General features: G+C 39.9%; 1 long non-coding RNA gene across 2 annotated transcripts in view; it reads left to right on the forward strand.

Moving 5' to 3' along the window:
• The first annotated feature begins 2738 nt into the window (after positions 1 to 2738).
• LOC125173543 (uncharacterized) overlaps positions 2739 to 23143 on the forward strand; it is a 150722-nt gene continuing 130317 nt past the window's right edge. For both annotated transcript variants that reach the window (XR_007155072.1, XR_007155073.1), the window contains exon 1: positions 2739 to 2918. This is a non-coding gene — a long non-coding RNA (uncharacterized LOC125173543). The remainder of the gene's footprint in view (positions 2919 to 23143) is intronic.

Consider the following 23143-nt stretch of genomic DNA (forward strand, 5'->3'; position numbering starts at 1 on the left):
GTCACAGATAGGAAAATATTCTCCCTCCAGCCTGCATATCTTTCTCTTCTGAATTGTTTTTTTTTTTTTTGTACTGCAAAAGGAGCTACAGATTTCATAAAATAATTGGGGCCAAAGAGAAGACCTTATGCAATTTCTATAGAAGACCTGATTGTACCACCTGAGAATTTTGAGGCATATTTCTATCATAAAATGTCTTATATTCGGTCAGAAATATTCATTAACTTCGTTCATTCATTCTGCTAACCTGATGAACATAAAAGTCTTTTTAAACACCTGTGTGTATATTTGCCACGTTTTTCTATATACCCACTGTTCTTTTGTAAATATGATACATATCATGGTAACATTACTGAACAAAACCACCAAAGACCATTTGCCCCCCAAAATTGCTAAAACTTTCCATTCTCTATTTTTATTAAATATTTTCAATCCCTTTTAATGGTCTATCTAGAATATAAGCTGCATTTCAAAATTACGTTATAATCCAAATATCAAAAGAAGGTAAAATGATGATAATTCCATCTAGTTTATTGATGGATGAGAAAGAGTTAATTAACCAGCCCTGGAAAAAAAAATGTGTTTATTAACAGAGCACCAGGAAAAAAAGTCTGAAAACATAGGATGGATGAGCCTATATTGTTTAATGTCCTAATCAATACTAATAAGACTATTGAGATTCTTTAAAAAGCAAAACCAAAAATCCAAAGTTTGCAAGCTAAAATAACATGTATTTCCTGGGAAAAATGGAAGATTCTTGCCTTAGTAAGCTAGACCTTGACCATCTTCCTGTTTGATAATGTGTCCTCTTTTATATGCAAGTTCCTGGAAAGAGTCAATAAGAAAGCTTGGAACAGAAAATCTTAGGCTCTTCCATCCCCCAGATAACCTAGGATAAGAATATGGAAAAAATATATATATATATTTTTTAAATGTAACAGAAGGTTATGAAAAATCTGCATGCATGCTATGTTGTGACATTTCCCTTAGAGATTTAGAAGCATCCTAAGAAAGGAACATTTAAATCATCTTGGTTTTCTAAAAGGATATGTAATATATGGTCATCCACTTAGATCTGGTGATAGACTCCTTTTTTTCTCTGTTCCTAAAAAACAAGATGGGTGCTAAGTCTGCTCAGATACTCAGATATTTTAAGCATTTAAAGAAGGTTGGGGATCTTGGGTGGCTCTTGATCTTGGCTTGGGTCATGATCTCATGGTTTGTGAAACTGAGCCCCATTTTGGGCTCCATGCTGACAGCACAGAGCCTGCTTGGGTTTCTCTCTCTCCCTGCCTCCTTCTCTACCCCCACACACTGTCCCTCTCAATAAATACATAAATAAACATTTTTTTTTAAAAATAAATAAAGTGGAGGCTTTACAGAGGTATTGAATATAGACAATACTTGTTATGACTTAATGACTAGGAAATAAAGAGACATTTTAAATCCTCTTTCAACTGACGTCTTTACATTGATGAACGTTTCATTTAATGCTTTATTGAAAAATGTATTAATTGAATTAGAATCTGGCAAGGAAAAAGAGTCTCTCTTGATCATTGACCAAGATGATCTCACTGCCTTTGTGATATGTTTAAATTTTGTTTTACTAACATAAACTTGCTGAATAATGGCTCGCCTACAAAAGACTTCAGTATAAGAACTAGAACTATTAATTTACATAGACAAATTAAGATGTATAAATCGAAAGTTAGAAGTTATGCCCACCATTTGACTCCATGGGATTTCCTATCAAAGATTTCAGCTTTGGTGGAAATACATACCATTAAACAACAACAACAACAACAACAACACCAACACCAACAACAACAAACAACAAATAAGGCCAACATTAGGGACAATATAACTGCCAGTTCACCATTGGTCTATCATGTTCATTTTTCTTTCATTTCCTAAAATCTTAGCATTGACAAGTAGATTCTCATATCATAATTACATGTAGCCTTTTCTCTCCCGTAAAATTGTCAGTGCTATGCTTTGGTTATGGATGAAGTTTAGGTATTCTTAGTGTAGTCATTAATCTGACAAATATATGGAAAAAGAAGACAAGTAAAATGACTGGCACAGGTCTGAACCAAAACAATCACCACGTTGACCAAAATAATGTTGAGAATGGAATTATTGGATCATGTTTACCACTTTGGGGGAGACAGCTGATGGATCTAGATTCTTCTCATGGGTATGCAAGGAACTGTGGACTTGCTTTGGTACAAAATTCATGGGTTGAGGTCTAGGTCTTAAAAACGATGCTACTTCACAACATATATTGCAAGTCAATTCACTTCATGCCTTCCTTCCTAGACCTGAAGGCAATGTGAGCAAACTAACATCCCTAACGTTTCTACCTTCCAGTGGCTTTTTCCACATTCAAGGTTGCCCTTGGAATCCATTTTCACCTGCATGCATACTTTGTGCAGTGATTCATCAATCCTCAAGGACCAGCCACTCCATGGATTTGATGACATGGACTCAGGATGAGGCCCAAGTGAGGCTGAAATCCGCTGAATATGAGCCTTAGAAGGCCTGCCTTTATTTTCATATAGCACCTAACTGTCCTTTCATTTGGTATTCACTGTTACCAACAGTTGGTATTCACTGTTACCTACAATTTTCACAGGTTTAATTCTCCAACCGGTGTTGATTTCTTTTTCTTCTTTTATTTATTAATTTCAAGAGACAGCAAGCAGGTGAGGGGCAGAGGAGAGAAGGAGAGACAGAAAGATCCCAAGTAGGCTCCGCACTGCCGGCACGGGGCTGGAACTCATGAACCATTTTCTGTCTGTGACCCTCTATTCTGTGGTTGTGTGAACTCATCCTTCTGCACGCTGCACTGGAGTACTCTCCTCTGGTCTCCTAGAAACTCCTCAGTCCCTTTGGAAGGCATGGAGGATGGAAAGCAGGTAAGGAGAGCACAAGAGTTCCCATGCTGTTAGGAATCACCTCACACAGTGGGAAGATGAATACAGTACTCCCATTTTGTAGAGGAAGAAGTAGACATTCATAAATATTACATAGCTTACTCAAAAGAGCTACAAACGGGTAGGTAGGTGGCTCAATTACAGTTTGAAGTGTTGTTTGATTCCTAAGTCTGTGGTCACATTTTCTCATGATTTTGAGCTCTATATAAATTTTCGAAGATCATCTCACCGAGGGCTGGTAATTGGAATTGGGTGTAAAAGTAATAAAAGTTTCTCACTGATGCTCCAGGTTTGAACAGAACTAGCTCTCCACTTGGATGTATCAGCCTACAAGCTCTAATTTGAGAGCCAGCAAAGGCATCATATGGTTTCTTGGTGTCTTTTCTCACCTGCATCCCTACTTCTTTGGAAACAGACATATGGCGCTATTCCTTCTATACATGTGGGCTGTAACCCAGGCTAAGGGGAGCTAAGCATCATATTCCATCTCCCCGACCATGTTGATTGGTCCCCAGACGAGCTCCTGAGCCAAGCCGAGCTAATTAGAATCCTCCTTTGGGACATTTTTGCTGGAGTGTTATACAAATACCTCTCCTGTCTCTTGGGTCATAGAATTCCAACTGGCTTTATTCCCTGGTTTATGGCAAAACCCTTCAGCTTTAAAAGCAATGTATGCCATTTTAAAAACAATTAAAGCAGCATGAAAGAGAGTATAACTGCTAGTTCATCATGGGAATGCAGCAGAGGTGAGAAAGTAGGAGAGAGGGAAACAAGGAAAGAGCCATAGGAGAGAAAGGAGAGAGAAAATGAGCTAATAACTTTGATTCCCTGGATTTAGTCATCCTTAGAGTTCCTGATGGGATTCTTGATATGCTATTTTTCTGTATCCAAAGATTTGTAATATGCACACCACCCGAAATAATTATGCTATCACCAATAAACTCTGTTGAAGGAACTGAAAGCTAAGATATAATCTAAGAATGTATTACATTATTTGAAAGGGTCAAACACGAACTCATTATGACATGTAGCATTTCTGTAGAATATTGGAAAAAACACTTGTCTCAGTGTCCAACCCTTCAGTTCTGACACAAACTCTGCCAGTGATGTTCTGCCTTCCTTTGTGCTTCAGTTTGGCTTAGTGAGGTCTTCAAGCCATTCCTAACTTCATTAAATTCTTTGTACCAATCATATTCTGAAGTTGTTCCTTAGATTTTAGGGACAAGTAGTAGTAAGGCATAATGAGGCATAGAGTTAGGTGGTTCTTCTTGTTTACTTTTACTGTAAATACTCTTCAGTCTCCTAGAAAACTCAGAGAGACACAAAAGCTCAGGATTATTCTGCTTTTCCTTGTATTCATCATATCCTGATTATTAGGGTGCACTGAGCACGGGTTCTGTCCACTTTATTTTAAATTTCTTTCTTTCTTTCTTTCTTTCTTTCTTTCTTTCTTTCTTTCTTTCTTTAGAGAGAGAGAGAGAGAGAGAGAGAGAGAGAGAGAGAGAGAGAGAGAATCCTAAGCAGGCTCCATGCTGTCAGCACAGAGTCTGAGAGGAGTTGGATCCCACAAACCGTAAGATCATGACCTGAGCTGAAACCAAGAGTCTGAGACCTAACTGACTGAGTCACCCTGGTTCTCTTCAGTTTAGACAGGAAACAGAGATAGCCACACCAAAAAGCTATTACCCTGCTTTACCAGGATGGAAAACAGGTAACATCTTAAGAATTGGTTTTGTTATCTGTAAAGGGGATGCTTGGTGTAAATCTAAAGCAATCTTTTATTTATGTTGTGGTTTACTCTAAGTAAGATATTGACCAGGTTTTCTTCTTTTTCACCCAGCATAGAAATGGAGAAACTGTCATTGTATCAAGCAGAATTTGAAGATTGACATTCTTAGACCCTCATGAAAGCAAGAGTATTTAATTCTGAATCAGACACTCACAGAAACCATGGAATTTCACATTTTAATAATGACTACAAAAATACCATTACGATTGTTTTGTGCTTCTCTTTATGGAGCACTTTAACACAAATTCTTACATAATTCTAATAAGCAAGCCCAGGAAATGGGCATTATTTTCCCTACCTTAAACAGTGGGATTAATTGGTTGTATTATCTCTACTGTGATAGAGATTTTAATTCAGGCTAAAATTCTGGTTCCAAATCCGGTTAGGGTTGTGGGAGACTTTTGGGAGATGATAGTCTGCGCATATATAGGCTTCTCTCCAGCTCCGATCCATGGGAGTTAAATAGCTACTTAGCACTTGGACTTACAGGGTAGATGCCTTAGCTCCTTCCAATTCAGTAGCAAGTAGGCCGGCAGCAAAAGCTTCACCTAGACGCTTGCAACACATGCAGATTCTCCAGTCCCACCCCAATCTGTGAATCAGAGTCTGCATTATAGAAAGAGTCTTATAAGATTTGTTTGCAATGTTTTAGAAGCTGATTGCAGACAGTGAAATCGAAGCTACAGTTCTTGGAGAGCCTGGAGACGGCATCAGCACCTTTCTTTTCCCATGACAAGGAACAGAAAATTGCTCATCCCGAAAAGTGCTTGACCTTGGAGATTATTGATCATGGGGGGAGCTTGGCCCCCATGAAACTGAGAGGAAATGGGGCGCCTGGGTGGCGCAGTCGGTTAAGCGTCCGACTTCAGCCAGGTCACGATCTCGCGGCCCGTGAGTTCGAGCCCCGCGTCAGGCTCTGGGCTGATGGCTCAGAGCCTGGAGCCTGTTTCCAATCCTGTGTCTCCCTCTCTCTCTGCCCCTCCCCCGTTCATGCTGTCTCTCTCTCTGTCCCAAAAATAAATAAACGTTGAAAAAAAAAAAAAAAAAGAAACTGAGAGGAAATGAAAATGTTGAACTGATTCCTCTTTACCTTAAATTTTGCAAGCTTGAAATGCCATGGTAGCATAAGACACATTCCTGGTATTTGGACAGGGTAGTTACACACTGGCTGTCACTCCCAGCTGGTCCACAGAAGTTGGAAACCATGGTGCTATCCACCACTTGTGATACTTCCTCCATTGACAACACTCTAAAGGTGGGCATGAGCCCCAGTGAAGAGCCAAGGAAAATAATACTCTTAAGAGATTTTTTGGCCCTCGACCCAATGGACCCCAGCAGCCAAATACAGTCAAAACAGGTCCCAAATGAAATAGAGAGGTGTGTGTCAGGGACCATGCTAGGTGCACAAGAAAGGAATCAGCAAGTTGAACAAAAAATCTGAAAAGAACACCCTAGTGCTTCAAAAGAAAGATCAGCAGCATGCTATATTCTAAATATGAAATATAATTTTTAAGTGTATTAAGACTTTATTAACTGATTTCTGAGGAAACTAGTGGTAAGATCCAAAATCTGACATCTCCCTTGTCATAAAAGGATCAGTCTTCTTACCATTTTGTCTTATGCATTGGTGATTGTTTTGGTCTAAATTATCCTTTTTGAAATTCCAATATTTGTATAAACAAATTTCTGAATAGCCCTATTGTAGAGTTTGTCATTCATTTATGTGTCTGATAAAAGATAAATTTGACATCCCACTGTTTATAATTTTGAAATGCTTTTTCTCTCTTTATAGTTAAAGACTGACATTTCTCTCCATGCTGTTACTTTGGATGAGAATATTAGAAAAATTCAACATATTTTCTTTCCTATTATTTTGCATCAATGGCTTGTTCTGAAGCCTCACTTGCTGTCTGTGGCTACATTGGTATTAACTCTTTCATTCTTAACATCATTAGGGTTATATAACTGAATCCGTTTCCAATGCAGTCTGTCTTTGGAGACATTCTTCTCCATAATCCCTGCTATATTGCATTGGAAACTTCCTGCCATATCACATAGAAAAGAAGGGCTTTGGGGGATAGTGTATGGTATCTCCTGAATTCCAGTCTCTTCTACATGAAATTTTGTCTCCATGAATACCCCTCTATCTGACCAAATTCCTACATCTGTCTCTATAAGCGTGAAAAGCTACGAGAAAGTATAAAGACCCCCAAGACAAAAGTAGAACTCAACCAAATTATACTAAAACAAAATCTATTCTTGACATTGTATAAGTACTGGAATTCCAGTTAATTTAAAAGACATTTGAGCTGTGAGAGATATAAGTAAGAACCTGCTACATAAAGAGAAAGAGAGTAAGTGCATTATTTTCTCCTATACTTTTTCTCTACCTTAAATATACAAATTACCTTCCCTCTGGGGCTTAATTTCTAGAAAGACCTCACAGAGTAAGCAAGAATGAGTGTAGAAAGTTATTCCTCTTAAGTATTCAAAATTGTTTAATGTCCTGTAAGATCACAGTGTTTGTAGTTGATAATATTTTTGAAAGGATAGAAAGATTGCTAAATTAGTAATTGCTACATTGTTGTTATACTTTTCATATAAAATTATACTTTTTTGTGCGTACACCTCGGAACTCTGGGCCTCGGGGAAAGAGAAGCACAAGAAGTGAAATGAGTTTGTTACCACAAAGCCAGATTAGAGAATACATTAGGGTTTTCTATATTTCTCCCAGAACCTACTCCTCAGGATCTCCATTCTTCCTGCACAGACCTCACTTAACCTCCATGTGCAGGCAGGAAGTTGGAGGAGGCTGAGCATGGAAGGCTATCCTGTAGTATCTGTTATCTAGAGGGACAGGGGGCCAAGTGCCTGGGCACCTGGGCATACCCAGATCCAGGAATTAGAGCAAGAAGAATACAAAATAAAAAACTGTAGGAGGCACCAGAAAGCTTGAACTCCACTTCTTAAAGTAAAGTTATTTGAACAGAAAGTTTGCCTAAATCAGGGAAGTAAAGGTTGCTGTAAATCAGTTCCCCAAATTTCGTGGAGGATTGGAATTACTCAGAGGTATCCTTACCGTACAAAGTGCTGGTCCTCTCCATAGACATTCTGCTTTAGTTGATTTGAGTCGGGTGGGATTCGGGAAGTTTTAAATTTATATTTCTTATCTATTGTTTCATAATGCTCCAGGTAATTTTTAAAAATGTTTTAAAGTTTATTTATTTTGACAGAGAGAGAGAGCGAGAGCACTTGTGTGCACACAAGTGGGGGAAGGGCAGACAGATGGAGAGACAGAATCCTAAGCAGGCTCTGCACCGTTAGTGCAGAGCCCGATGTGGGGCTCAAACTCATGAACTGTGAGATCATGACCTGGGCCGAGATCAAGAGTCAGAGACTTAACCAACTGAGTCACCCAGGTGCCCAATCCAGGTAATTTCTTATGTCCAAAGTTTTGAATCACTGCTCCATTGGCAACAAGGAAATCCTCACCACTGACAATAGAATGGGAACTAACACCTGTTCGGTACTATTTTGTGCCGAACTGTGCAAACTTGTTTACTTTTCATTAGTATATTATATCCTCACTTTACAGATGAGGCAACAGAGGCACAGGGATTTTAAAGTCTAAGGTGTCACAGCAAAGAATTAGCAGAACAGAAAGATACCCTCTCTCTATCTCTATTTTATTCTGTCTTCTAGATACACTTTAAATCACATCATCATTTATCACTTTTATAAATTTAGAGAAGGAGGATGCTATCTAGTATAAGTAATTTTCCTTTTTGTTTGGTGACGTTTAATGTTTTGGCTTCATAAACTCTCTTATATTCTAAACTGAAGTCCCAGTAGCCTTAGGAAGAAATTCAGCAATATCGGATATCAGCGGAAAGGTCTCATTGTGTCTATTGAAAATCCCATCACCTGTTTCCATGCTGAGCTGAAGCAGTGTGATTTCCTCACTGGCAGGCCATTTATCACTCCCCACCAGCCATCAATAATTGATTAGGAAGATTGGATTCAGCACAATGCAGATCAGCTCCTTTTATCAACATAGAGTACAGTTTATGTCAAAATGTGGTAACCCCTGGGTCTCTTTGCCTACTCATCTTTGATAGACTGTCTGGATTTGCACACCAGGAAAGAAAGGAAAATAAGCAACTGATTTTTTTTGCTAATACCCCTAAAATAACTTGCTCCTTGTCATGTGTATTTCCCACCTCCCGCCCCTTACCTAAAAACAAAGAATAGAAGAATGTTTTAAGTCAAGGAGCCAACCCCACAGCCTTTTTAAAGCAAAGCCTACAAGCAATCCCTTGTATTCTCAAGTAAGGGCTGCAGATTCTTAATCCGATTCCTTCTCCCATCAGAACCACCCACTATCACGGCACCTGAGTGGCTTGGTCAGCTAAGCATCCAACTCTTGATTTGGGTTCAGGTCATGATCTCAGGGTTTGTGAGTTCAAGCCCAGTATCAGCTCTGCACTGACAAGTGCTGATCCTACTTGGGATTCTATCTCTCCATCTCTTTCTCTCTGCCCCTCCCCTACTTACTCTCTCCCTCAAAATAAATAAATAAACTTCAAAAATTTTTAAAAAGAACTACCCACTATCTTCTCTCTTCCCAAATTTCTGTTTCCACAGAACCCCATAGCAATGTACCACTTGCAAGCTTTTGTGGCAACTCTGAAGATAAGTGGATAGGCCATTTGGTTTAAAGCATCACAGCAGAGACACAGGAAATAAAAACAATAAATACGAGCAAACTGCAATGATTATGGACTCTTGACAATTCTTTTCAGTGATGCTTCAGAGTTTACTGGTCCTGATTCTTAAAAACAAAAAGAAAAAAAGGGATTTCTGTCCTCTCCTTTGAGTTGTGCAGGCAGGACTCAGCAAATTTCCCTTTTCCTTTGGATCAATATTGAGAGAGAGCTGTCATCTTTTTTTTTTTTTTAATTTTTTTTTTCAACGTTTATTTATTTTTGGGACAGAGAGAGACAGAGCATGAACAGGGGAGGGGCAGAGAGAGAGGGAGACACAGAATCAGAAACAGGTTCCAGGCTCTGAGCCATCAGCCCAGAGCCCGACGCGGGGCTCGAACTCACAGACCGCGAGATCGTGACCTGGCTGAAGTCGGACGCTTAACCGACTGCGCCACCCAGGCGCCCCGAGCTGTCATCTTTTTATAGTGCCTCTTTGGAACAAAGGCCTGAAGATTCAATTAACACAGAACAATAGAGATGCCCCATAGTCTGAAGTGAGCAGTTGGCTTTTCTGAAGCACTCCCATCAGGACGAGCTGGAAAAGGAATGAGAGCAGCTGACACTCTGAGTGTGAGATGTGCCAGACTAGTCTAAGTGTTTCAAACAGAGTAACTCATCCATTCCTCGTGGCAGTTCTAGGAAATAGGCATATTTTTGTCTTCTCCAAGTTACAATGATTCAACTAAAACAAGAGAAGTTTTATAACTCAGTTCTATCCAAACTGTAAACAAGGCTGGTGTGGACCTAGGGCCTGCACTCTCTCATGTCACTTGGCGTTTCCTCTACTGCTTCTTTGTTCCTGAGCACCCTGACTGAGCCACCCTAGTGTGCCTGGGCTCCATACTGGAAGATCATCTCTTGGCTTTGACCTTGATTATAAAGTGTTTCCTGTTTTCCCCCAGAAACTTAAGTTCACCGCCTACAGTTGCATGTATGATGCTGGCTGTCAAGTGGTGTGGGGCTGGGGTTGGTGGCTTCTTGAAAATAAGACTTTGAGGCATTTTTCTGTCCTCCTTCCCCTTCCCCTTCCCCCCAGCTTCCCCTGTTTTCATGATAAGAGTGGCTGAGAGAGGATGAGGTAATCACCAGCCCCAGCATCAGCCAGGTCAGATCACACCTGGCTGTGAAACTTCAGTGCTATCATGTTCTCCTGATATCAGCAAAAATGATCTGTGTGTATAAATAATATAAAATAAAGACTTAACTTCTTTCAGAATATGCACCTTTAGAGAAATGAACAAACTTTTGAGCTCAAGATTGCCCAAGGCCTTTTAAATAATTTCTTCCACTCATTTAGGAAGGAAGAGACCTTATGTTATTACTTCTCTCTTTGTTCATTTTTGCTTTGATAATATGATCAAGGGCCTAAGTTCCCCCTTGATGCCCTAATGTTAATAGGGCATATAAGTGCTCTTTAAAGAGACAAGGATATTGCTCGTGCTTGAACAATTTTGCAGATTTGTATCTTCCCTACTCTTGCCTAACCTCTAGCTACACACACACACACACACACACACACACACACAAATACACACAACCCTTGATATACATATATGTATATATATACACACACATCTATACACACATATATATATACACAAATATATATAGATGTGTGTGTGTGCAATGAAGCCAGTGACTAACACTGTCTTATGATGGTGTTGAATCTCCCTCCAGAACTTATGCTATCATAAACCTTAAGAACTATCTGTTTCCTATATTTTTAAAGAAAGGAGAAAACATTCAGTGTTAGAAAAATAACTTTGGACATCTGAAATCCTGAACATCAAAGGGGAAAATTGACTTGGGCTGTGTTTTCTTCATTTAAAAGGATGAAATGCACCTAGAAATTCATATAAAATATAGAGGAAAATGAGTCATAATAATACCAAGTATAGGTTAACTTGCAAACAAAATGTAAATATCAAATATACCCATAACAAACACAGGTGATCCTGAAAAAATTAAATGGGGAAGTAGATAAAGCTTATTTGTGGTATTCTACAAGGAACATGATCTAACATTCAATTAAGAGACTCCCACTGTGTTCTGGGGGTAGTACTAGAAACTGAGATTATAGAAATGAAAGATATGACACTTTTGCAGAAAGGGATCATAGGCTTATAATGGAGAAATACAAGTATATTAAAAAAAATATAGTGGTATATGATGTATGAGATACAGGGGTGCATACATACTCTACATACTCTATATAGCAGTCCCCAACTTAGTCCGAAAGATGAAGGGGAAAAAAATACAAGAAAAGAAGGCCCTTGAGGAGTTGTTTTATCAATCAAGGTGGGCAGAGCATTCCAGGCAGAAAGAACAACATGTTGGTGAGAGTAGAGTGCATTTGGAGAGAACTTCAAGTTGTTGTCTGTAGTTTAACATAAACTTACCATACAATCTAGCAATTGTTCTCCTACCTTTCTACTTAGCTGATTCGAAAACCTGCACATAGATCTTTCTAGTAGCTTTATTCATAATCATCCAAAGTTGGAAGTAATCAGACTTCTTTCAATAGGCAAACAGACTATGGTCTATCCATACAATGGATTACTATTTAGCAATAAAAAGAAACAAGTTATTAATCCCACAAGAACATGAGTGAATGAAAGAAGCCAGACCAAAAGGGGTATATATTGTATGGTTCAACTCATATGACACTCTGGAAAAAACAAATTCTAGGGATAGAAATATACCAATGGTCGCCAGGAGTTTGAAGGGGACAGTATTCAACTAGGGGACTATAGAGAAATTTTTAAAGTTTATTTATTTATTTTGAGAGAAAGAGAGAGTGGGAAGGGGAGGGGCAGAGAGAGAGGGAGACAGAATCCCAAGCAGGCTCCATGCTGACAGCACAGATCCCCAGTGCCGGGCTCAAACCCACAAACCATGAGATCATGACCTGAGCCAAAATCAAGAGTCAGATGTTCAACTGACTGAGCCACCCAGGTTCCCCTAAAGGATTTTTAAGGTACTTAAAATCTGCAATGGTATTGTAGTGGCAGATGTATGACATTATGCATTTGTCAGAATTCATAGAACTTTACAGCACAGAGAGTGAAACTTATGTATACAAATTAAAAAAAAAGGTCAACTAGGAGGTAGGGAATCTACCAAGATGGAATCCAGGAAGTGACAGAAGAATCTATGACATACCCTCCCTGAAGGAGCAAATTTCTGACTTGAATGACTTTGGAAAACAGTGCTTTAACTGGAAGTGGTAAGACAAAGGAGACAATGATAAAAGTGCCCATACAGACTACACTCTAGGCGATTAAGCCGAGGGTGTGGCTTAAAAATTCTCAAACTAATTTGAAAGTATTCTGGAGCTGAATAAATAAGTAAATGGATGGTGGATGGTGGGTGACATATTTCTCACTGTTGGAGATAGAAGTTACAGATAAGCAAGGGGAAAACGTCTAGGGGCCATAAGGAATAGGATTAGAATCAGTAACATCAGTATGGACTCACGTTTAGATACATAATATAGATACAGAATAATATTCATAGAAATAATTACAGATATATGTATATATGTAGATAGGTATAGATAAATATATTGCCTAATTCTGTCCACTGAGAAAACACAGAAGCAATGACACCTGGGTAGCAACAAGCATGTCCAATGGCCAGATCTTGGTTTCTAATACCATTTTCCAGTAAAATGAACCAGAGTTTTAGGGTTTTACAGTGGAGCAAGAATATATAGTGTGTTTTTGGAACATCTTGTAGTTCCAGAAAGTAGTGATCACAAATAAAGAGACACAGCACCAACCTGGAAGAGCTCCCAATGGCCAAAGATGGAACAACTTCAGGACTAACATAAATAACATAGTATTGGATTCTAACCCAAATATTAAATAAATATCCTATTGATTCTGATATAACTAAATGTTTGAAATAAAGTAGAAGACACACATCTCATATAGAGAATTCCAAATAATTTTTGTAGATACTTCTCCTTCCAAGAGATGTGGCTTAACAACCTCTCCCCCATTCCCATTGAGTATGAGCTGCACTTTTAAAGAGTAGAGTAGGGGCGCCCAGGTGGCTCAGTAGGATGAGCATCTGACTTCAGCCCAGGTCATGATCTCACAGTTTGTGAGGGAGGTCAAGCCCTGCATTAGGCTCTGTGCTGACAGCTCAGAGCCTGGAGCCTGCTTCTGATTCTGTGTCTCCCTCTCTCTCCCCCTCCACCACTCACACTCAGTCTCTCTCTCTCTCTCTCTCTCTCTCTCTCTCTCTCTCTCTCTCTCTCTCAAAAATAAAGAAACATTAAAAAAATTTAGAGAGTATGAAAAGTTGGTAAGGAACAGTTACCTTACCGTGGAGAAATCCAGCCAACACTATCTTGGCCAGATGACTATAGCAGCCCACAGAAGTCCACCCAAAATGTACCACAATAACAAATGGATTATTTCAGATTGAAGCTATTTGAGAAACAGTCAGCCCCAAAGCACCCAGACCCTCCTCTGTCCCCCTGAAAGCAGGAAAACAATCTCCCATATGAAAGGTATTGCTCCCTGTACTAAGAAGTAAAAAGACATCCTTATCACTGGATAGGAACTTTAAAGCTGAAAAACCTGTAAAAACCAACCTTGTTACCTTTTCACAATCTACTACCTCAGCCCAAATTCCCCTTAGAATCCTTTACCAACAAAAGCTCCCAAACATCCGTTTCCTTCATCCTGTCAATTCCTCACAAGTGTATTGTCTCTGTCTAAAATGTATACAAACAGCCTGCCTTGGTAATTTGTTTGGGTCTCAGTTGCATGATGGGGCCTTTGTGTATACATAATAAAACTTAATTTTTTTTCTCCTGTTAACTGTCTAAATTTAGTTCTTAGTCCACCTGGAAGAATCCTGGACAATGAAAAATTTCTTCCACTCTTGATGATCAAGTTTTACATTATCTCTTATAAGCCATATGGATGGCATGTGCCCTTGATATGATATGGTAAGAATGGCATCTTACCTCTGTGGTCCCAAAAATCTATTACCTGAGTCTAACCATGAGAAAAAAAAAATCAGACAAATCCGGATTAAGGGATATTATACAAAATACCTGACAACTATTCCTCAAAACTGTCAAAGTCATTAAAAACAAAGAAAGCCCAGATCAGTTACCATCTAGAGTAGGCCAAGGATACATGACAACTAAATATAATGTGCTGTCCTGGATAAGATCCTGAAACAGAAAAAAGTGACATTAAGTAAAAACTAGCGAACTCCTTAGGAACTGTGGAGTTTAGGGGCGCCTGGGTGGCGCAGTCGGTTAAGCGTCCGACTTCAGCCAGGTCACGATCTCGCGGTCTGTGGGTTCGAGCCCCGCGTGGGGCTCTGGGCTGATGGCTCAGAGCCTGGAGCCTGTTTCCGATTCTGTGTCTCCCTCTCTCTCTGCCCCTCCCCCGTTCATGCTCTGTCTCTCTCTGTCCCAAAAATAAATAAACGTTGGAACTGTGGAGTTTAGTCAATACTCATGTACCAATGTTGACTCCTTATTTGTGACAGCACATTTACATGATATAACAATATAATTGGTAAGGGTTCTACAGAAACCTTGGATTTTATCATTGCAACTATTCTACAAATCAGAAATTTTTTTAAATTAAAAGTTAAAGAAAGTGCTACTCCTGATGAGAAAATGTGAAATATGGGAAGGTGGAGAAAATGGAAAACAAAGGTCCTTGTAGAGTCTGGTATGCCATAGGGGTTGGGGTTATTAGGGATTGTGAAGGATTGTTATAGGGAAGGTCCTTGTAGTGGGACCTGTCAACAGCCTCCTGTGTGAATCCGGATGAGAAATCCTTATCCAAATAAATGCTCCTGGAGGTGGAAAAGCAGAAGTGACATAACCTGGTGGCAAAATGATTACAGGAGGTGAAGAAAAGGAAACCTCTCAGAAGGGTCCCGGGTTTCTGTTGGAGCAGAAGGTGCTCCAGCAGATGGGCATGATGCCTTTACTGAGCCAGGGGCCACAGGAAACAAATCTGCTTGGGAGGAAGCATTTTAAAGAGGCTTTGTTAGAACTGGCCATGAGCAAACTAAGGGGATGTTTTCAGTTTTCAGGAGGCACCTGGAGCTTATCTACTTTCTGCCAATGCTCCCTCCATTCCACTGGACCCAGCATCCATGTCCACACACACTCTATCTTCTCTCTCTATGAATATTTGCCCTCAAGTAGATGATCAAGTTGGAAAAGACCTGATAACTTATTTCATGCCAAGGCATGAAATGGCTCAATGGAGTACTGTTTCCAAATTCATTTAATTTTAGACAATAAATAATCAGATGAAAACTGGGAGGAAGCTGTGAGTCAGCAGGGCTGGAAACTTTGGGAGTGGTACTGGGCACCAGGACAACTGTATACCTTCTGCCTGAGGTTGTGGTGAGGCAGCCCTTTAGGAGGAAGCTTACTCTTCAAGGTAATGGCCTCCATGTGAGGGAGAGTCAGAGCTGCTAGAAACAGGAAGTTCAGTCAGCAGGAGTGGCAGAATGGGAAAAGAACAAGGTCTCAATCATGTCTGATGAAGACCACAGATGAAGAAAATAGCTAAACACTAAGTAGGTTTTTTGGAAAAGGTTTCTCATGCATTCCTCTCAGAAATATCTGTTGAGTACCCTGTACATATGTCAGGCTCCATTTTAAGAAGTTTGGTAGATCAGTGAGTCCAACAGATAAAGCTCCTTCTCTAAATAGAGAGTTTCCATTCTAGTGGAATAACCAGGATAATCATACAATAAAGAAAAATAACAGCTTCTGGGGTTGAAAGCACTATGAAAGAATAGTTAGGGTGATACCTGAGCTGAAACTTGATGGATAAGCCTGAGGCACCCATTCAAATAAAAGGAGCAAAAAGCACACAGTTTGTTGTGTTCAACGTTTAAGGCAGAGATGTGGAATAATCTCATTTAATCCTCACAACGGATCTTAAAATCGTCAAGAAACTAAGTGCTATGTTTACCACCATTGTATAGATTAGGAAACCGGGGGTTAGCCATTAAGTAACTTGCACACTACCTGCTGTGGGCTCTATCACATGCCCTCAAAATTCGCTAAAGCCCTAACCCCAGTACTTCAGAATCTGACTGTATTTGTATTTTAACTTACTCAGAGGTGAGTGAGTTAAAATGAGGCTGTTGGAGTGTATCCTAATTCAATCTGACTGTTGTCTTTATAAGAAGAGGACATTTGGACACACGAACTAGTACCAGGGAGGTGCACGCACAGTGGAAAGACCGTGTGAGCACACAGCAAGTAGACAGCCACCTGCAAGCCAAGGAGAGAGGCTTCAGAAGCAATCAAATCTGTGGATGGCTTTATCTTAGATTTTCAGCCTCCATAACTGTGCAAAAATAAATTTCTATTGGGTATGCCACCCAGTCTTTGGTACCGTGTTATGGCAGCCCTAGAAATTTAATACATTACTTAAGATGGTGACACAGGGACTAAAATCAGGTGTATTTAGTCCTACTTGCTGTGATTTTAATTACTATTTTGTATAGATCTTCCCAAAAGATGTTTCTGAATTTTTTTTTCAACGTTTATTTATTTTTGGGACAGAGAGAGACAGAGCATGAACGGGGGAGGGGCAGAGAGAGAGGGAGACACAGAATCGGAAACAGGCTCCAGGCTCTGAGCCATCAGCCCAGAGCCTGACGCGGGGCTCGAACTCACGGACCGCGAGATCGTGACCTGGCTGAAGTCGGACGCTTAACTGACTGCGCCACCCAGGCGCCCCTCTGAATTTTTTTTTTAAGGAGCCCAAGGAGAATGCATGTTCTTTCAAGATTATTTCAAAAGCTAGTGCACAATGGACACAGGGGAAAACACAAGAAATAAGGCTGTCTTGGAGAAACATCAGGTACCCCTGGATGACTCTATTTCCATAACCAGCTTGACTATTGCTGGTGGGGTACTCAGGGTCAGAAATAAGCATATCAGTTAAATCTAGGCTCTGGAGTTAAGTCCAGGTTCCCCGACTTACTAGTTGTATTATTAGGGGCAATTTGTCTGTAAGTTTCCTTATTCTCTCATCTATAAAATGGGGATAACAGTATCAGCCCACGGGGTGGGAATGAGATTCATGAAAAGGGGCAACGGAATCAGAGTGATACCTGGCTTACTCTAAACGTTCAATAAGTATTAATTGATATTATTTATAAAGCAACAGCCTGCACCTATTGATAGAGCCAAGGGTTGGGAGTGATAGTTGTCTTGTTTTGCTCACTCTGTATCTGCAGGACCCAGTAGGTTATGAAGAAATGGTTGGTATGGAATGAAATCTACCTAAATCTGTGAGAAACCAACTGGAAAGTACATTTTTAAAATGAGGCATAGAAGGGGCGCCTGGATGGCTCAATTGGTTAAGGGCCTGACTCTTGACTTCGGCCCAGGTCATGATCTCAGCATTCATGAGTTCAAGTCCCACATTGAGTTCTGCACTGACAGCACGAAGCCTGCTTGGGATTGTGTTTCTCCCTCTCTCTATGCCCTTCTCCCGCTTGCTTTCCTTCTCTCATTCAAAATAAATAAAAATAAACTTAAAAAAAATGAGGCATAAAAATCATGAGAGACTGAGGTATAAGATTACTTCAGTGGTTTTCCCTATCATGTCACTACTGTGACTCTTGTCCCTTTGTTGAAAACGTTACCCACAGCCACACATGTGGAGGACACTGCCTGTGGTGGCTGGTTTGGACGTGGGCCAAATGAGGAAAGCTGTGTGCACAGAACTATCTGAAAAACTAGCCCCTCAATGTGCCCTGTGCAGCAAATCCTTCCCTTTTGATTTGACTTTCTTGGGAAATGAGAAAGAAACGAAGCCACACACAGACTTGGTATAAGGCATATGGAGGCTCTCAACCTTTCTATATAATCAGCTCAGGCAACGCATACCATTCTCTCCAGCAAGGACAGCCTCTGCAAGTTCAAAAAGCTTTTGGAACAGAGACTGAACACCCCTGGCGGGTACCTATAACTCCACCTCTTGGGCGGTAGAACTATCTGAAGGGACAAAAACAAATTTCTTCACACCCAAGAAACATGCCAGCTGATTGCAGGAAGCCTGAGTGCAGGCAAGTGGCTGGACTGTTTGAGGTCTGACCAGCATTTCCCAAGCTGTGTGTAAAGAAAACGTGATCACCTTGAGAAAGTGCTGCCACCAAAACTGTCCCTGTTCTCTGATGATTAACAGGGTTATTATTTATCCTTTTTGTGATTACCCTTGAATATGTGACATAGATCCTTTGTCACCCAAAGAAACGCTGTTTTTATATTCCAGTGAGAACATAAGAAGGGTTTAATTACTATCCATGGCATCTGCTTATTTGAGTCGTCTTATGAATAATCATGTAGACCAACATATCCAGATGGTCAGGCTGTCTTCTTTTTCTGTCTTTCTCTTCCTTTCTCATGATTAAATTCATTTTATCTTATGTCCAGGGAAGTCACTTATGGAAAGATGATTGGGGATGTGGCTCCAAATGCGTAAAATAATATGGAAAAATAAATCCCAGTAACAGGAGAGCACACAACATTTATGCTGATCAGATGGTGGACATTTGCCTCACTGTAGCAGGATGTTACTGGCTAATCAAATAGCCCTTTGCCCGTGGGCAAAATCATCCCTTTCCCACAAATTAGAAACTTTGTTTACCCATGCATTAGAAGTAGGAGGAATTTGATTTACAGGATGTAAAAGGATATCTTATGAGAAGTAATTTATAGATACCTTACTCTGTTAAGACTCAAATAACCACAAAAGTTACAAAACTATCGCAAATTCATATTGATATACACATACCGCAAGCTGTTTTCTAACTAGCACGCAGGCCAGGACATGTTATTTGGTATCCTTCTCAAAAGAAAGGAGAGAGGGTTGTCCATGATCAAATATCTCAAATACATTTAGGAAGCATTATCTATCCTGTATCTTTTAGAGATTCACAATAGGCTCATAAATTTAACAGTGATTCGTTTAAACTTATTCCATATAGGCCCATAAACTCTTTGGCCTTGGAACATTTTTGGTTTTGTTGTTGCTTTTACAAAAGTCCTGCAAAATGCCAGTTCTGTGGATCTCATTTAGGAAAGACTGCCTTATATATGTAAGCTTTCTTCGGTAGACCCCCTAAGACCTACTTTTCTTTATGATGGCACATTGTATTTTTTAAATTTTTTAAACCTAGTTTGAGAGAGAGAATATGAGTGAGCATGAGTGGGAGAGGGGCAGAGACAGGGAGAGACAGAATCCCAAGCAGGCTCTGCACTGCCAGTACAGAGCCTGACATGGGGCTTGAACTCATGAACCATGAGGTCATGAGCTGAGCCAAGATCAAAAGTCAGATGCTCAACCTACTGAGCCACCCAGGTGCCTCATGATGGTACATTTTAAACTGGAAACATTTAGAACCATATTTTCCTCTTTTGGGTAACCATCCTGCTTTCTGAACCAGTCACAGGGCAGAGGGCATCCAGCCAAATGTGTCTACCCCAATAGTCTTGGAGAATTAGTCTCACTTCTAACTAGAGAGATATTTTATGGCTTCCGAAGTAATAAAGTGGTCTATTCTCAGTGTGGCACCAATACAGTAGTTGCTTCTCACATAAGCTAAAGATTAACAACAGGACTTGGGTGGATTTATAGGCAGGTTATTATGTCTTGAAAATAGGAGGGTGTTACTAATTCTCTTTTCCTTGCTTTAATAGACTGACAGTCTCCTGAGCTCCAGGGAGCTTCATGAGACAAATAGCTCTCCACATAAACCACCTGGGAGTAGGGGAACTTGGAGGTGACCCTGCTCTCTGTGACCCATCACTGCTCACTGCTGCAAAGGGAAGCAGCAAGAACACATGATCCCACAGTGCTCCTAAGAGGATGCAATCAACTTTAAGTGTTTACCCCCGAGGAATTTGTGTGGTTGGGTGGGCAAGTGGAATCGACACCCTTCAAGCCACTCCTCTGTCCTTATTACACTCTCCTGGACTATAATCACTGACAACCGATTTCCATCTCAGGACCAGTTCATAGTGTCTGAATCACCTTGGAGCTCTTAATGTCTTCCTCCTCACCCATAGGAGAGACCGCAGGTGATACAAATCCCCAGAGGCACAGAAATAACCCTGAACTCTTCAGTGCTGAGGCGAAGGGCCTACTTCACCTTGTCTCCCTTTGTTTGATCAACTACTAGGACCCCAGTTTTTAACATTTATAGGATGATAGGGTTTCAAATTTCTATTGGTCTTGGGGGAAGACTTTGAATCTTTCATTAAGTAGGAAACTGCCTGCATGGTTTACTTTGAGGGATCTTGAAGATGCCCTTCCTATTCAAATAACTACTGTATGCCCCTGAGCTACCTGAAATATCTGGCTTCAATACTGATCCTAAAACATTTTAATAAGATTAAGATAGTAATAGATATTTTTATATAACTTCAATAATATAATGTTATAATAGAGTAATTCATGGTCTTCTGATAATGATTTGGAACGCTTGTTATAACCTAGCATTTGATTTGGGGAGTTATAGAAGATGCAGAACATTATGATGATCTAGTTCAAGTTTCCAAACAGATTCTCAAGGGAAACATACATTGTGCTGTTAAAACTAGCTCCTTGTCTGGAGATATCCATCACATCCCCTCCATCCCATCCTTACGTCCTGGTCATGCAATAATGTAGAAATCAAGGTATTCCACCAGACCAGGTATATGTATGGGTATTCCCCATCAGACCAAGGCAGTATGGGTTGTGGTTAGGGAGAGGGCTCTGGGCACACTCTCTGCATTTAATTTTGGTTCAGCCATTCATTAGAACTAGGATGGACCTTTCTGAGTCCCAACTTCCTCATCTGTTAAATGTGCTAAGATAGCAAATATTATTGTTAAGAAGAATAATGAAAAAATACCCTATTTCATATGTTTGGTATGAGGACTTGATAAATTGATAAATGTAAACAGCTTAGAACAGTGTCTGGCATATACAAAAATTTCAATAAATGCGAATTTCTTGGCATTTAGCCCTAATTTAATTTTTAAAAGTCCTATTGAAGTAGCTATCATGATACCCAATTTATAAAGAAACAGAAACAGTCAGGTTGTCCCTGTCCCAGGGTCACGTAGTCAAATAATAGAGCTAAAATTCAAACCTGTTTTCTCTATCGCCGAAAACCCCTGCTTTTATCCATAACATTGAACTATATCCGTTTAAATCCTACTTCGCTTAGTGGCTAAAGTACTTCATATTTCTAATTCTACTCCAGGGACCTTAATAACAATTCTATAAATTAATATATGGTTGCACAGAGTGCAGAAACCACACATATTTAGTGATACTGTACTATCAGTTGAAGGAGTCACTTAAGAGCCAAGGAGATTGACCATGTATATCTAGGTTGATTTCCTCATGATAAACACATACCTCTTATTCCTTGCTCACCTCCCCGCGGCCACATGAGAATGCTTTGCTCAGATCCCCTGTTGCAGGGTGCCAGCTTCTGTGCTATGAAATCTTTCACTGCATTTGCACTGAGGCTGTTCTTCCCAGTTTTCTGTTCCTGGGGACAGTGGACTCCATTGATGGCAGCTTTTGCTCAAGAACACTCCGATGGCCTTGCCTAACTTTCCTTAGAACTGCACATTGGTGTAGGCTGCTTCTATTCCACCTACTTTCCTTCCTTCCACTCAACCTGTTTTCTCTCCTTCCTCCTTCCCTTCCTCCCTCCCTCCCTCCTTCCCTTCCTTCCTTCCTTCCTTCCTTCCTTCCTTCCTTCCTTCCCTCCTTCAGTAATAATCAGGTCTGTATCACAATTTGTCAGTTCCCTTAGTCTCTCCCAGTATCTTGTCCATTTTCTTTCACAAGTATTTTCCCTAATTCATTTCTGTGTATTAATTCCATCTTGGCTTCTGCTTTTCAGAGGACCTGAATGAGTACATGGATGAGCCCCATGATAAATTGCAAAATAGTTGTTATCTTTAATTCTACCTTTCATTGTCCTCTTAACATCTAGATATACATTGGTATTTTTTAAAAGGTACATCTGTGCCTAAAGGTAACCATCACATTGTATATTCATTTTCAATGTCAATGATACCATTTACAGTTGAAGTGACTTTTTCCTAAACAAAGGAAGGAAGGAAATGAGGAAGGGAAGAAAAGATATCATGTATTGAGTGTCTATGTGCCAGGCATACCTTTCTGATAAGTCATCTTATTTCAACTTCAAATCTTGTGTTTAGATTTACATATGAGATTGGAAAAGTTTAAGCATCGAAGGCAGGGAAGAACTCAAATTTCAATCCTGTTTTCTTAAGTCTTATGCTCTTTTTTTTGTACATCATAACGACTCTGGAAGATGGTATTCATGACTGCATTTTAGGGATACTTTCCAGATATATCTGAATATAATTATCTGAACATATACACATATGTGTATACCCACAAACATTGAGCAATACCTCTATATAGACACATATGCGAACTCAGAGATGGTTGGGGGAAAATAAGATTATGAGCATATGCTTATATGTATATAAATACATGGGTAGATATAAACGGATGTGCAATATACATACATGGATTCTGCAAACAGTTTTTTGTGTGTGCCATACAGAATTTTATTTATTCAAAGAAATTAGACACAAT

Source organism: Prionailurus viverrinus, chromosome C1 (assembly GCF_022837055.1).
Source record: "Prionailurus viverrinus isolate Anna chromosome C1, UM_Priviv_1.0, whole genome shotgun sequence".
Lineage (NCBI taxonomy): Eukaryota > Metazoa > Chordata > Mammalia > Carnivora > Felidae > Prionailurus > Prionailurus viverrinus.